This window comes from Triticum dicoccoides, chromosome 3A (genome assembly GCF_002162155.2).
Source record: "Triticum dicoccoides isolate Atlit2015 ecotype Zavitan chromosome 3A, WEW_v2.0, whole genome shotgun sequence".
NCBI lineage: Eukaryota > Viridiplantae > Streptophyta > Magnoliopsida > Poales > Poaceae > Triticum > Triticum dicoccoides.
In genome coordinates this window covers 532,700,573-532,712,892 of record NC_041384.1, presented here as the reverse complement: position 1 = coordinate 532,712,892, position 12,320 = coordinate 532,700,573, and positions in this window count along the sequence as shown.

Genomic DNA, 12,320 nt, shown 5'->3' with positions numbered 1-12,320 from the left:
GTTTTAGACTTAGTGAAATTAACACAAGTCTGGAATTTATCATCAGGAAGCACACTTTAGAGCATGAAAACTACATGCTACAGGAACTTAACATGGCAAAGTAAGGCATGGCATCAAGATACTCAAAGCACTTAACAAAAATCGCTTAGTGACCTTGAGCCAAAAGGGATCAGAAAATACAATTGCAAGCATGTGAACATGGCAAAAACATAAACAGATTTCAGACTTAGTGAAAAACTGGAGCATGCAAATCAGTTAACGAGTAGGCATGTTTACAAGCTCGATGCACTCACTCTAGAGCATGGCATGACAAACTAAGCATACACCCATCAAGAAGACATGGCATAGGAGCTAGACATGGCAAGAACAATAACATAGCATGCACGGATCAATAGCAACATCATCGGCAAAATCGCTAAACATGTCAACAATCTGCCAGGATTCACGATATAGCAAAAGTAGAGCTCGATTGACTCAAGCTAGGTTGCTCCACAAATGAAAACAAATACATGGGTGGATGGAGCACCACAATTTTAACAAATCATCCTTACTGATCATCCTCAAAATAGGCACGGATCACTAGGAAATAACATGAACATATGGCATAACGACAAAATCAGGACAAGGACTTAGTGAAATTCTAAGTCCCTGAAATCAGCATTACCGATTACGCTACTTTGCAAGCTTGTGCTAGTCACCACAAATGTCACAAAAATACATGGTAAGCACCTCTGTAAAGATGGCATGGCATATAACAAAACTCATGTAGAGCTCAGGATCATAGCATGCACACATTAAACATGGCAAAAATGACAAATAACTATTTGCTGAAACAGATCTGCCAAATTCATCACATAGCCCTCTTCCAACAGCATTTCAGGCATCAAGATGAGCTCAAATGAAAATGATGCAATGAGATGAAATGATGTACTCGTCGAGACGAACATTTTGATATGCTACACGTGCAAATCGGAGCTACGGATGTAGAGATACGACATGATGAAGATTGCAAAAAAATAAGGGGAGAGGGGAAAGTCAACCCTAGTGGATCTAGGGGTTCCAGATCTGGCGGTACTGTTCGCCGGAGCACGCCTCCCGAGGTTCGCCAGAGGAGCTTGGGGGGGGGCACCGGCGTTGACCCGGGGCGGCGAGGCGCGGTCGGTGAGGAGGGGAGGCGCGGCCGGGCGGCGCTGGCGTTGAGGCGGCGGCGAGGAAGAGGTGGCGGTGGCCCGGCATCCCGCAGCGGCGAGGTGGAGGCGCCCGCCGGCGAGGGAGGTAGGCGGCGGCGCGGCGAGTGAAGGCGACGGGGCTGGAGCAGCGTCGGGGGAGATGAAGGTGGGCGGCGGCGGAGCGGATCTGGGCCGCGGGGGCCTGTTGCGGGCTCCCGCAGGCCGCGGCGGCGACGGGCGGTGGTTGCCACGTGTCGCGTGTTGATTGGCGCGGGCGCGGCGGCGGGATTCATCCGGTGGCGGCCGGACGTGTCCGATGGCGGCGGGGCGATTTTTAGGGTTTTGGAAGGAGGGGATCCGGGAATTTTGAGGGAGAGACCTTTTATAGGTAGGAGGAGCTAGGAGGCTCCAAATTGAGCAGGGTTTGCGACCATGCCATCGTGATCGAATGCTCTAGATGATGGAAGGGTTTTTGGTGGGGTTTGGGCCAAATTGGAAGGGTGTTGGGCTGCAACACAAACGAGGCCTTCTCGGTCCCTCGGTTAACCGTTGGAGTATCAAACGAAGTCCAAATGTCACGAAACTTGACAGGCGGTCTACCGGTGGTAAACCAAGGCTGCATGGCAAGTCTCGGTCCAATCCGGAAATGTTTAACCCCCACACAGGAAAAGAGGTAGAAAGGGGCACCGAAGGAGATAGGAGCGCCGGAATGCAAAACGGACAATGGGGAAAATGCTCGGATGCATGAGACGAACACGTATGCAAATGCAATGCACATGATGACATGATATGAGATGCATGACAAAGGCAACAACACACGGAGACAAAAACCCGAACCCGAGGAAAATAAAATAACTTAGTGCCAGAAACGGCAAGAGTTGGGATACAGATAAGGTAAATTACGTCCGGGGTGTTACATTACCATCCGCCATAAACGCACAGTTCGAGACCCCTACCCGAGATCCGCCGGTTTTGACACCGACATTGGTGCTTTTGATGACCCACAAGTATAGGGGATCTATCGTAGTCCTTTCGATAAGTAAGAGTGTCGAACCCAATGAGGAGCAGAAGGAAATGATAAGCGGTTTCCAGCAAGGTATTCTCTGCAAGTGCTGAAACAAGTGGTAACAGATAGTTTTGTGATAGGATAATTTGTAACGAGCAACAAGTAACAAAATTAAATAAAGTGCAGCAAGGTGGCCCAATCCTTTTTGTAGGAAAGGACAAACCTGGACAAACTCTTATATAGATAAAAGCGCTCCCGAGGACACATGGGAATATCGTCAAGCTAGTTTTCATCACGTTCATATAGTTCGCGTTCGGTACTTTGATAATTTGGTATGTGGGTGGACCGGTGCTTGGGTACTATCCTTACTTGGACAAGCATCCCACTTATGATTAACCTCTATTGCAAGCATCCGCAACTACAACAAAAGTATTAAGGTAAACCTAACCATAGCATGAAACATATGGATCCAAATCAGCCCCTTACGAAGCAACGCATAAACTAGGGTTTAAGCTTCTGCCACTCTAGCAACCCATCATCTACTTATTACTTCCCAATGCCTTCCTCTAGGCCCAAATAATGGTGAAGTGTCATGTAGTCGACGTTCACATAACACCACTAGAGGAGAGACAACATACATCTCATCAAAATATCGAACGAATACCAAATTCACATGACTACTAATAGCAAGACTTCTCCCATGTCCTCAGGAACAAACGTAACTACTCACAAAGCATATTCATGTTCATAATCAGAGGGGTATTAATATGCATATAGGATCTGAACATATGATCTTCCACCAAATAAACCAACTAGCATCAACTACAAGGAGTAATTAACACTACTAGCAACCTACTAGTATCAATCCCGGACTTGGAGACAAGAATTGGATACAAGAGATGAAGTAGGGTTTTGAGAGGAGATGGTGCTGGTGAATATGTTGATGGAGATTGCCCTCTCCCGATGAGAGGAGCGTTGGTGATGACGATGGCGATGATTCCCCTCTCCCAGAGGGAAGTTTCCCCCGCAGAACAGCTCTGCCGGAGCCCTAGATTGGATCCGCCAAGGTTCCACCTCGTGGCGGCGGAGTTTCATCCGAGGAGATGGCTTCTGATTTTTTTTCCTCATCGAAAGACTCCATATAGCAGAAGATGGCCATCGGAGGGCCACCAGCGGGCCCACGAGGTAGGGGCGCCCCCACCCTCGTGGGCAGGGTGTGGCCCCCTGGTGAACCTCTTGTGCTCAGTATTTTTTATATATTCTGAAAACGTCTTCCGTGAAGTTTCAGGACTTTTGGAGCTGTGCAGAATAGGTCTCTAATATTTGCTCCTTTTCCAGCCTAGAATCCCAGCTGTCGGCATTCTCCCTCTTTTATGTAAACCTTGTAAAATAAGAGAGAATAGGCATAAGTATTGTGACATAATGTGTAATAACAACCCATAATGCAATAAATATCAATATAAAAGCATGATGCAAAATGGACGTATCAACTCCCCCAAGCTTAGACCTCACTTGTCCTTAAGCGAAAGCCGAAATCAAAAAATATGTCCACATGTTTGGAGATAGAGGTGTCGATAATAGTAAAATACGGACATGAGGACATCATGATCATTCTTAGAACAACAACTTACATAATTCTTGTCATATGATTTCTTATGCTAGAGTATTAATTCAATCACAATTTCAAGTATGAATCGTAAACTTCATTGAAAACTAACAAACTATAATCTCAGTTATTGGAGCAATTGCAATTTATCATAACATAGGAAAGAGTCAATATATAAGAGCTTTTTAGCAAGTCCACATACTCAACTATCATATAGTCTTTCACAATTGCTGACACTCACGCAATACTTATGGGTATGGAGTTTTAGTCAGACACGGAGAAAGATAGGGGCTTATAGTTTTGCCTCCCAATGTATTACCTCAAGGGTAATGTCAACAATAATAGTTCATGAAAAATCACATCCAATTAGCCATATATACAGGATCTTTCCAACATACTGTGCTTGCCAAAGGATAAAACGTAAAAAGGAAGGGTGAAGATCACCATGACTCTTATGCAAGGTAGGAGATAAAAGTAAAAGATAGGCCCTTCGCAGAGGGAAGCAGAGGCTGTCATGCGCTTTTATGGTTGGATGCACAAAATCTTAATGCGAAAGAATGTCACTTTATATTGCCACTTATGATATGGACCTTTATTATGCAGTCTATCGCTTTTATTTCTTCCATATCACACGATCGTATAAAGCTTATTTTCTCCCACACTAATAAGTCATACATATTTAGAGAGCAATTTTTATTGCTTGCACCGATGACAACTTACTTGGAGGATCTTACTCAATCCATAGGTAGGTATGATGGACTCTCATGGCAAAACTGGTTTAAGGGTATTTGGAAGCACAAGTAGTATCTCTACTTGGTGCGATGAATTTGGCTAGCATGAGGGGGAAAGGCAAGCTCAACCATGTTGGATGGTCCATGATAATATAATTTATCTCAGATGTAAGAAAACATAACCCGTTACGTTGTCTTCCTTGTCCAACGTCAACTCTTTAGCATGTCATATTTTAATGAGTGCTCACAATCATAAAAGATGTCCAAGATAGTATATTTATATGTGAAGACCTCTCTTTCTTTATTACTTCCTATTAATTGCAACGATGACCAAAACTATGTTTGTCAACTCTCAACAACTTTTATTCATCATACTTTTTCTATGTGAGCTCATTACTCTCCATAAGATCCATATGATCTCTTTGTTTCCTTTTTTATTCTTTCTCTTTTCTTTTATTCACTTAGGATCATGGCAAAATAATCAAGCCCTTGACTCAACACTAATCTTTATTATATATAGCTCACGGACTCGATTACATAGAGGGATCATAAAGTAGAACTCAAAACTAGATCATGCCATAAACTTTATTCTACTAGATCAAGATATTACCAAAATGACCGAACTAAGAAAAACGGTAAAGATAAAAGTGATGGTGATATGATACCGGGGCACTCCCCCAAGCTTGGCAGTTGCCAAGGGGAGTGCCCATACCAGATACTCAATTCTTCTTTGTTGGTGGAGAAGGTGATGGTTTTGTTGATGGCGTAGGCTTGTCGTCCTTCTTCCAAGGCATAGGCTGACCATCATAGAAGGATGATCGAGTCTCCTGAAACCTCAAATCTGCAGCCAAACTCATCCTCTTGAATCTATATTCATACTCATAGTTTTGATTTTGCAGGTCATAGATCTGGGCTTGGAGGTGCTCGATTTTCTCATGAAGCTTGAAGATGGCCTCCCCAATGTCCTTGACGTCCAGCTTGTGGTTGTTGGTGAACTCCGTGATCATAATGTGATTGGAATCGAGTCCACGCTCCACCATCTCCTGACACTTGAAAACATCTTGCTCCAATGCCTCGAGCCTTGCCTCCGTGCTTTCGGTCTTCCTTGGTCCCTCAACATCGTGGATGTGCAACAACCCCTCACGCATCTCAATGGTTTGAGGGTGTTGCAGCACCTCCGCGAGGTAGGGGTTGATGACCTTCTCGAAGAACTGGTCCTTGGGGGCACTTGAAGACGACATGACATCCTGGATCTGTCAGAAAAAAGCTCGAAACACAAACAGAGGATAATTGTGGGATACGGGAGTCAAAACCCCCGGGAGATTATATAATGAATTTTTGCTGACCAAAATACGTGTCGTGTACGAAAATGGAGTCCGGAGAGCACACGAGGTGCCCACGAGGTAGGGGGGCGCGCCTCCACCCTCGTGGAGGCCTCGTGTCCTTCCCAGACTGCTTCTTATTTTTCTATTTTTCTAAATATTCCAAAACGGAGAAATATTGCCTTAAAAACTGTTTTGGAGTCGGTTTACTTACCGTACCACATACCTATTCCTTTTCGAAGTCTGAAACGTTCCGGAAAGTGTCCCTTATGTATTCCTCCGGGGTTACGGTTTCAATAACATTAGTTTCAACATTTGTGGGGTTACCTGAGATATAATGTTTGATTCTTTGACCGTTCACCACCTTCGGATTTGTGCCTTCGAAGTTGTTGATTTTTATGGCACCGGAACGATAGACCTCCTCGATAATGTAAGGACCTTCCCATTTAGAGAGAAGTTTTCCTGCAAAAAATCTTAAACGAGAGTTGTATAGCAATACATAATCACCTACATTAAACTCATGCTTTTGTATCCTTTTATCATGCCATCTTTTAACCTTTTCTTTGAGCAACTTGGCATTTTCGTAGGCTTGGGTTCTCCATTCATCGAGTGAGCTAATATCAAATAACCTCTTCTCACCGGCAAGTTTAAAATCATAATTGAGCTCTTTAATATCCCAATATGCTTTGTGTTCTAGTTCGAGAGGTAAGTGACATGCTTTTCCATAAACCATTTTATACGGAGACATACCCATAGGATTTTTATTTGTAGTTCTATAGGCCCATAATGCATCATCAAGTTTCTTGGACCAATTCTTTCTATACCTATTGACAGTCTTTTGCAAAATTAATTTGAGCTCTCTATTACTCAATTCTACTTGACCACTAGACTGAGGGTGATAAGGGGATGCAATTCTATGATTAACATCATACTTAGCAAGCATTTTACGGAAAGCACCATGAATAAAATGTGAACCACCATCAGTCATTAAATATCTAGGGACTCCAAATCTTGGAAAAATAACTTCTTTAAGCATTTTAATAGAAGTGTTATGATCAGCACTACTAGTTGGAATAGCTTCTACCCACTTAGTAACATAATCAACAACAACTAAAATATGTGTATATCCATTAGAGGCAGGAAAATGTCCCATATAGTCAAAGCCCCAAACATCAAATGGTTCAATAACGAGTGAATAGTTCATAGGCATTTCTTGACGTCTACTAATATTACCAATTCTTTGAAATTCATCACAAGATAAGACAAACTTACGGGCATCCTTGAAGAGAGTAGGCCAATAAAAACCAGATTGCAATACCTTATGTGCAGTTCTATCTCCAGCATGGTGTCCTCCATAAGCTTCGGAGTGACACTTGCGTGGGATCTGTTCCTATTCATGCTCAGGTACACAACGTCTAATAACACCATCTACTACTTCTTTATAAAGATGTGGGTCATCCCAAAAGTAATGCCTCAAATCATAGAAGAACATTTTCTTTTGCTGGTATGTGAAACTAGGTGGTATGAATTTGGCAACAATGTAATTAGCATATTCAGCATACCATGGAGCAGTATGAGAAGCATTTATGACATTTAATTGCTCATCAGGAAAGCTATCATCAAAAGGTAGTGGGTCATCAAGAACATTTTCTAACCTAGAGAAGTTGTCTGCAACGGGGTTCTCAGCTCCCTTTCTATCAACAATATGTAAGTCAAATTCTTGTAGCAAGAGAACCCATCTAATAAGTCTAGGTTTAGCATCTTTCTTTTCCATAAGATATTTAATAGCAGCATGATCAGTGTGAATAGTTACATTAGAATCAACAATATAAGGTCTGAACTTATCACAAGCAAATACAACTGCTAAGAATTCTTTTTCAGTAGTAGCATAATTTCTTTGAGCATTGTCTAGGGTTTTACTAGCATATTGAATAACGTTTAATTTCTTATCAACTCTTTGCCCTAGAACAGCACCTACAACATAATCACTAGCATCACACATAATTTCAAAGGGTAAATTCCAATCAGGTGGCTGAACAATAGGTGCAGAGATCAATGCTTTCTTAAGTATTTCAAATGCTTCTATACAATCATCATCAAAGACAAATGGTATATCTTTTTGTAATAAATTAGTCAGAGGCCGAGAAATGAAGTCCTTAATGAACCTCCTATAAAATCCGGCATGACCAAGGAAACTTCTTATACCTCTGATGTCCTTGGGGCATGGCATCTTTTCAATAGCATCAACCTTGGCACTTTTCCCCAAGACCAAGGAAACTTCTTATACCTCTTTCAGAAACTTTATGCCCCAAGACAATACCTTCATTAACCATAAAGTGGCACTTTTCCCAATTCAAGACAAGATTAGTTTCTTCACATCACTGCAAAACTCGATCAAGGTTGCTCAAGGAATCATCAAAAGAAGATCCATATATGGAGAAATCATCCATGAAAACCTCACGAATCTTTTCAAAAAGTCAGAGAATATAGCCATCATTCATTTTTGAAAGGTAGTAGGTGCATTACATAAACCAAAAGGCATACGTCCATAAGCAAAAGTACCAAAAGGGCAAGTAAAAGTAGTCTTTGATTGATCCTTGGCTAACACATGTATTTGAGAGAAACCAGAATAACCATCTTGAAAGCAAAAATGTGTATGTTTGGATAATCTTTCTAGCATTTGATCGATAAAAGGTAAGGGGTAATGATCCTTTTTAGTGGCCTTATTTAATTTGCGGAAATCAATTACCATCCTATAACCTGTAATAATTCTTTGAGGAATCAATTCATCTTTATCATTAGGAACGACAGTAATACCTCCCTTCTTAGGGACACAATGGACATGACTTACCCACTGACTATCAGCAACGGGATATATTATACCTGCCTCAAAGAGCTTTAGTATTTCCTTTCTTACCACTTCTTTCATTTTAGGATTCGGCCGTCATTGATGATCACGAACTGGTTTAGCATCTTCTTCCAAATTTATTTTATGTTGACATAGAGTGGGACTAATGCCCTTAAGATCATCAAGAGTATACCCAATAGGAGAACGGTGCTTCTTCAGAGTTTTCAATAATCTCTCTTCCTCATGCTCTGAAAGGTTAGCACTAATAATAACAGGATATATCTTTTTCTCATCAAGATAAGCATATTTAAGAGTATGAGGCAACAGTTTAAGCTCAAACACGGGATCACCCTTGGGTGGGGGAGGATCCCCTAGGATTTCAATAGGCAAATTGTGTTTCAGAATAGGTTCATGTTTAAAGAATACTTCATCTATTTCCCTTCTTTCATTCATAAACATATCATTTTCATGGTCTAGCAAATATTGTTCTAAAGGATCACTAAGAGGTACGGCAATAGAAGCAATACCAATAATTTCATACTTACTAGGTAATTCTTCTTCACGGTGTTGTCTACTAAATTTAGAGAAATTAAATTCATGAGACATATCATCTAAACCGATAGTAACAACATCCTTTTTGAAATCTATCCTAGCATTAATAGTGTTTAAGAATGGTCTACCAAATATAATGGGACAAAAGCTATCTTGTGGGGAACCAAGAACAAGAAAATCAGCAGGATATTTAGTTTTCCCACACAAGACTTCAACATCTCTAAAAATTCCCATTGGTGAAATAGTATCTCTATTGGCAAGTTTAATTGTGACATCAATATCTTCTACCTCAGCAGGTGCAATATCATGCATAATTCTTTGTATAAGTCGTAAGGTATTGCACTAGCACTAGCACCCATATCACATAATCCATGATAACAATGATCTCCTATTTTAACAGAAATAACAGGCATGCCTACCACAGGTCTATTTTTATCTTTTGCACAGGGTTTAGCAATTCTAGCAGTCTCATCAAGGGAATGAATAACATGCCCATCAATATTATCAGACAAGAGATCTTTAATAATAGTAATATCAGGTTCAACTTTAATTTGCTTAGGAGGTGTATAAGTTTTAATATTGCTTTTACGAACCACAGTTGAAGCTTTAGCATGATCCTTTATCCTAACAGGAAAAGGTGGTTTCTCAACATAAGCGGTACGAACAATAGGATCATTATAAGTGACAGTCTTTTCTTCAACTTTAATTGGTGCAGCTACTTTTACTTCTATGGGAGGATGATATTTAAACCACTTCTCGCTAGGGAGATCAACATGAGTAGCAAAAGATTCACAGAAAGAAGCTACTATTTCAGAGTCAAGTCCGTATTTAGTGCTAAATTTACGGAAAACAACGGTATCCATAAAAGATTTAACACAATCAAACTTAGGTGTCATACCTGACTCCTTACCTTCGTCGAGGTCCCAATCTTCAGAGTTGCATTTAATTCTTTCCAATAAATCCCATTTGAATTCAATAGTCTTCATCATAAAAGAGCCAGCACAAGAAGTATCGAGCATGGTGTGATTGCTATCAGAAAGCTGAGCATAAACTTTTTGAATAATCATTTCTCTTGAGAGCTCATGATTGGGGCATGAATATAACATTGATTTAAGCCTCCCCCAAGCTTGAGCGATGCTTTATCCTTCGGGAGGCCAAAAATTATATATATATAATTGCGATCACGATGAACAAGATGCATAGGATAAAACTTCTGATGAAATTCCAATTTCAATCGTTTGTAGTTCCATGACCCCGTATCATCACATAGCCTATACCATGTCAATGCATCTTCCTTCAAAGATAAAGGGAAGACCTTCTTCTTAATAACGTCTCCGGGTACACCTGCAAGCTTAAATAATCCACAAACTTCATCCACATATATTAGGTGCTCATCAGGATGCTTTGTTCCATCTCCTGCAAAAGGATTAGCTAGCAGTTTTTCTATCATACCCGAAGGAATTTCAAAGCAGACATTTTCATTTTCAGTAGGTTCAGTAGGTTGAGGAGCAACTCTTTGCTCTACTGGTCGGGATGAGATACCCCGAACAAGCCCCTCATAGGATTACTTTCCATAGTAACAAGTGACAGTAAATTTCAGCACACTATATAAATTTTTCCTTACCAAATTCCACCTACCAAAGGCGCTTCACTCCCCGGCAACGACGCCAGAAAAGAGTCTTGATGACCCACAAGTATAGGGGATCTATCGTAGTCCTTTTGATAAGTAAGAGTGTCGAACCCAACGAGGTGCAGAAGGAAATGATAAGCGGTTTCCAGCAAGGTATTCTCTGCAAGTACTGAAATAAGTGGTAACAGATAGTTTTGTGATAGGATAATTTGTAACGAGCAACAAGTAACAAAAGTAAATAAAGTGCATCAAGGTGGCCCAATGCTTTTTGTAGCCAAGGACAAGCCTGGACAAACTCTTATATAGAGAAAAGCGCTCCCGAGGACACATGGGAATATCATCAAGCTAGTTTTCATCACGTTCATATGATTCGCGTATAGTACTTTGATAATTTGGTATGTGGGTGGACCGGTGCTCGGGTACTGTCCTTACTTGGACAAGCATCCCACTTATGATTAACCTCTATTGCAAGCATCCGCAACTACAACAAAAGTATTAAGGTAAACCTAACCATAGCATGAAACATAAGGATCCAAATCAGCCCCTTACGAAGCAACGCATAAACTAGGGTTTAAGCTTCTGTCACTCTAGCAACCCATCATCTACTTATTACTTCCAAATGCCTTCCTCTAGGCCCAAATAATGGTGAAGTGTCATGTATTCGACGTTCACATAACACTACTAGAGGAGAGACAACATACATCTCATCAAAATATCGAACGAATACCAAATTCACATGACTACTAATAGCAAGACTTCTCCCGTGTCCTCAGGAACAAACGTAACTACTCACAAAGCATATTCATGTTCATAATCAGAGGGGTATTAATATGCATATAGGATCTGAACATATGATCTTCCACCAAATAAACCAACTAGCATCAACTACAAGGAGTAATTAACACTACTAGCAACCTACTAGTACCAATCCCGGACTTGGAGACAAGAATTGGATACAAGAGATGAACTAGGGTTTTGAGAGGAGATGGTTCTGGTGAAGATGTTGATGGAGATTGCCCTCTCCCGACGAGAGGAGCGTTGGTGATGACAATGGTGATGATTTCCCTCTCCCGGAGGGGAGTTTCCCTGGCAGAATAGCTCTGTCGGAGCCCTAGATTGGATCCGCCGAGGTTCCGCCTCGTGGCGGCGGAGTTTTGTTTGAGGAGATGACTTCTAATTTTTTCCTCATCGAAAGACTCCATATAGCAGAACATGGCCATCGGAGGACCACCAGGGGGCCCACGAGGTAGGGGGCGCACCCCCCACCCTCGTGGGCAGGGTGTGCCCCCCTGGTGAACTTCTTGCTCTCAGTATTTTTTATATATTCTAAAAACGTCTTCCGTGAAGTTTCAGGACTTTTAGAGCTGTGCAAAATAGGTCTCTAATATTTGCTCCTTTTCCAGCCCAGAATCCCAGCTGCCGGCATTCTCCCTCTTTATGTAAACCTTGTAAAATA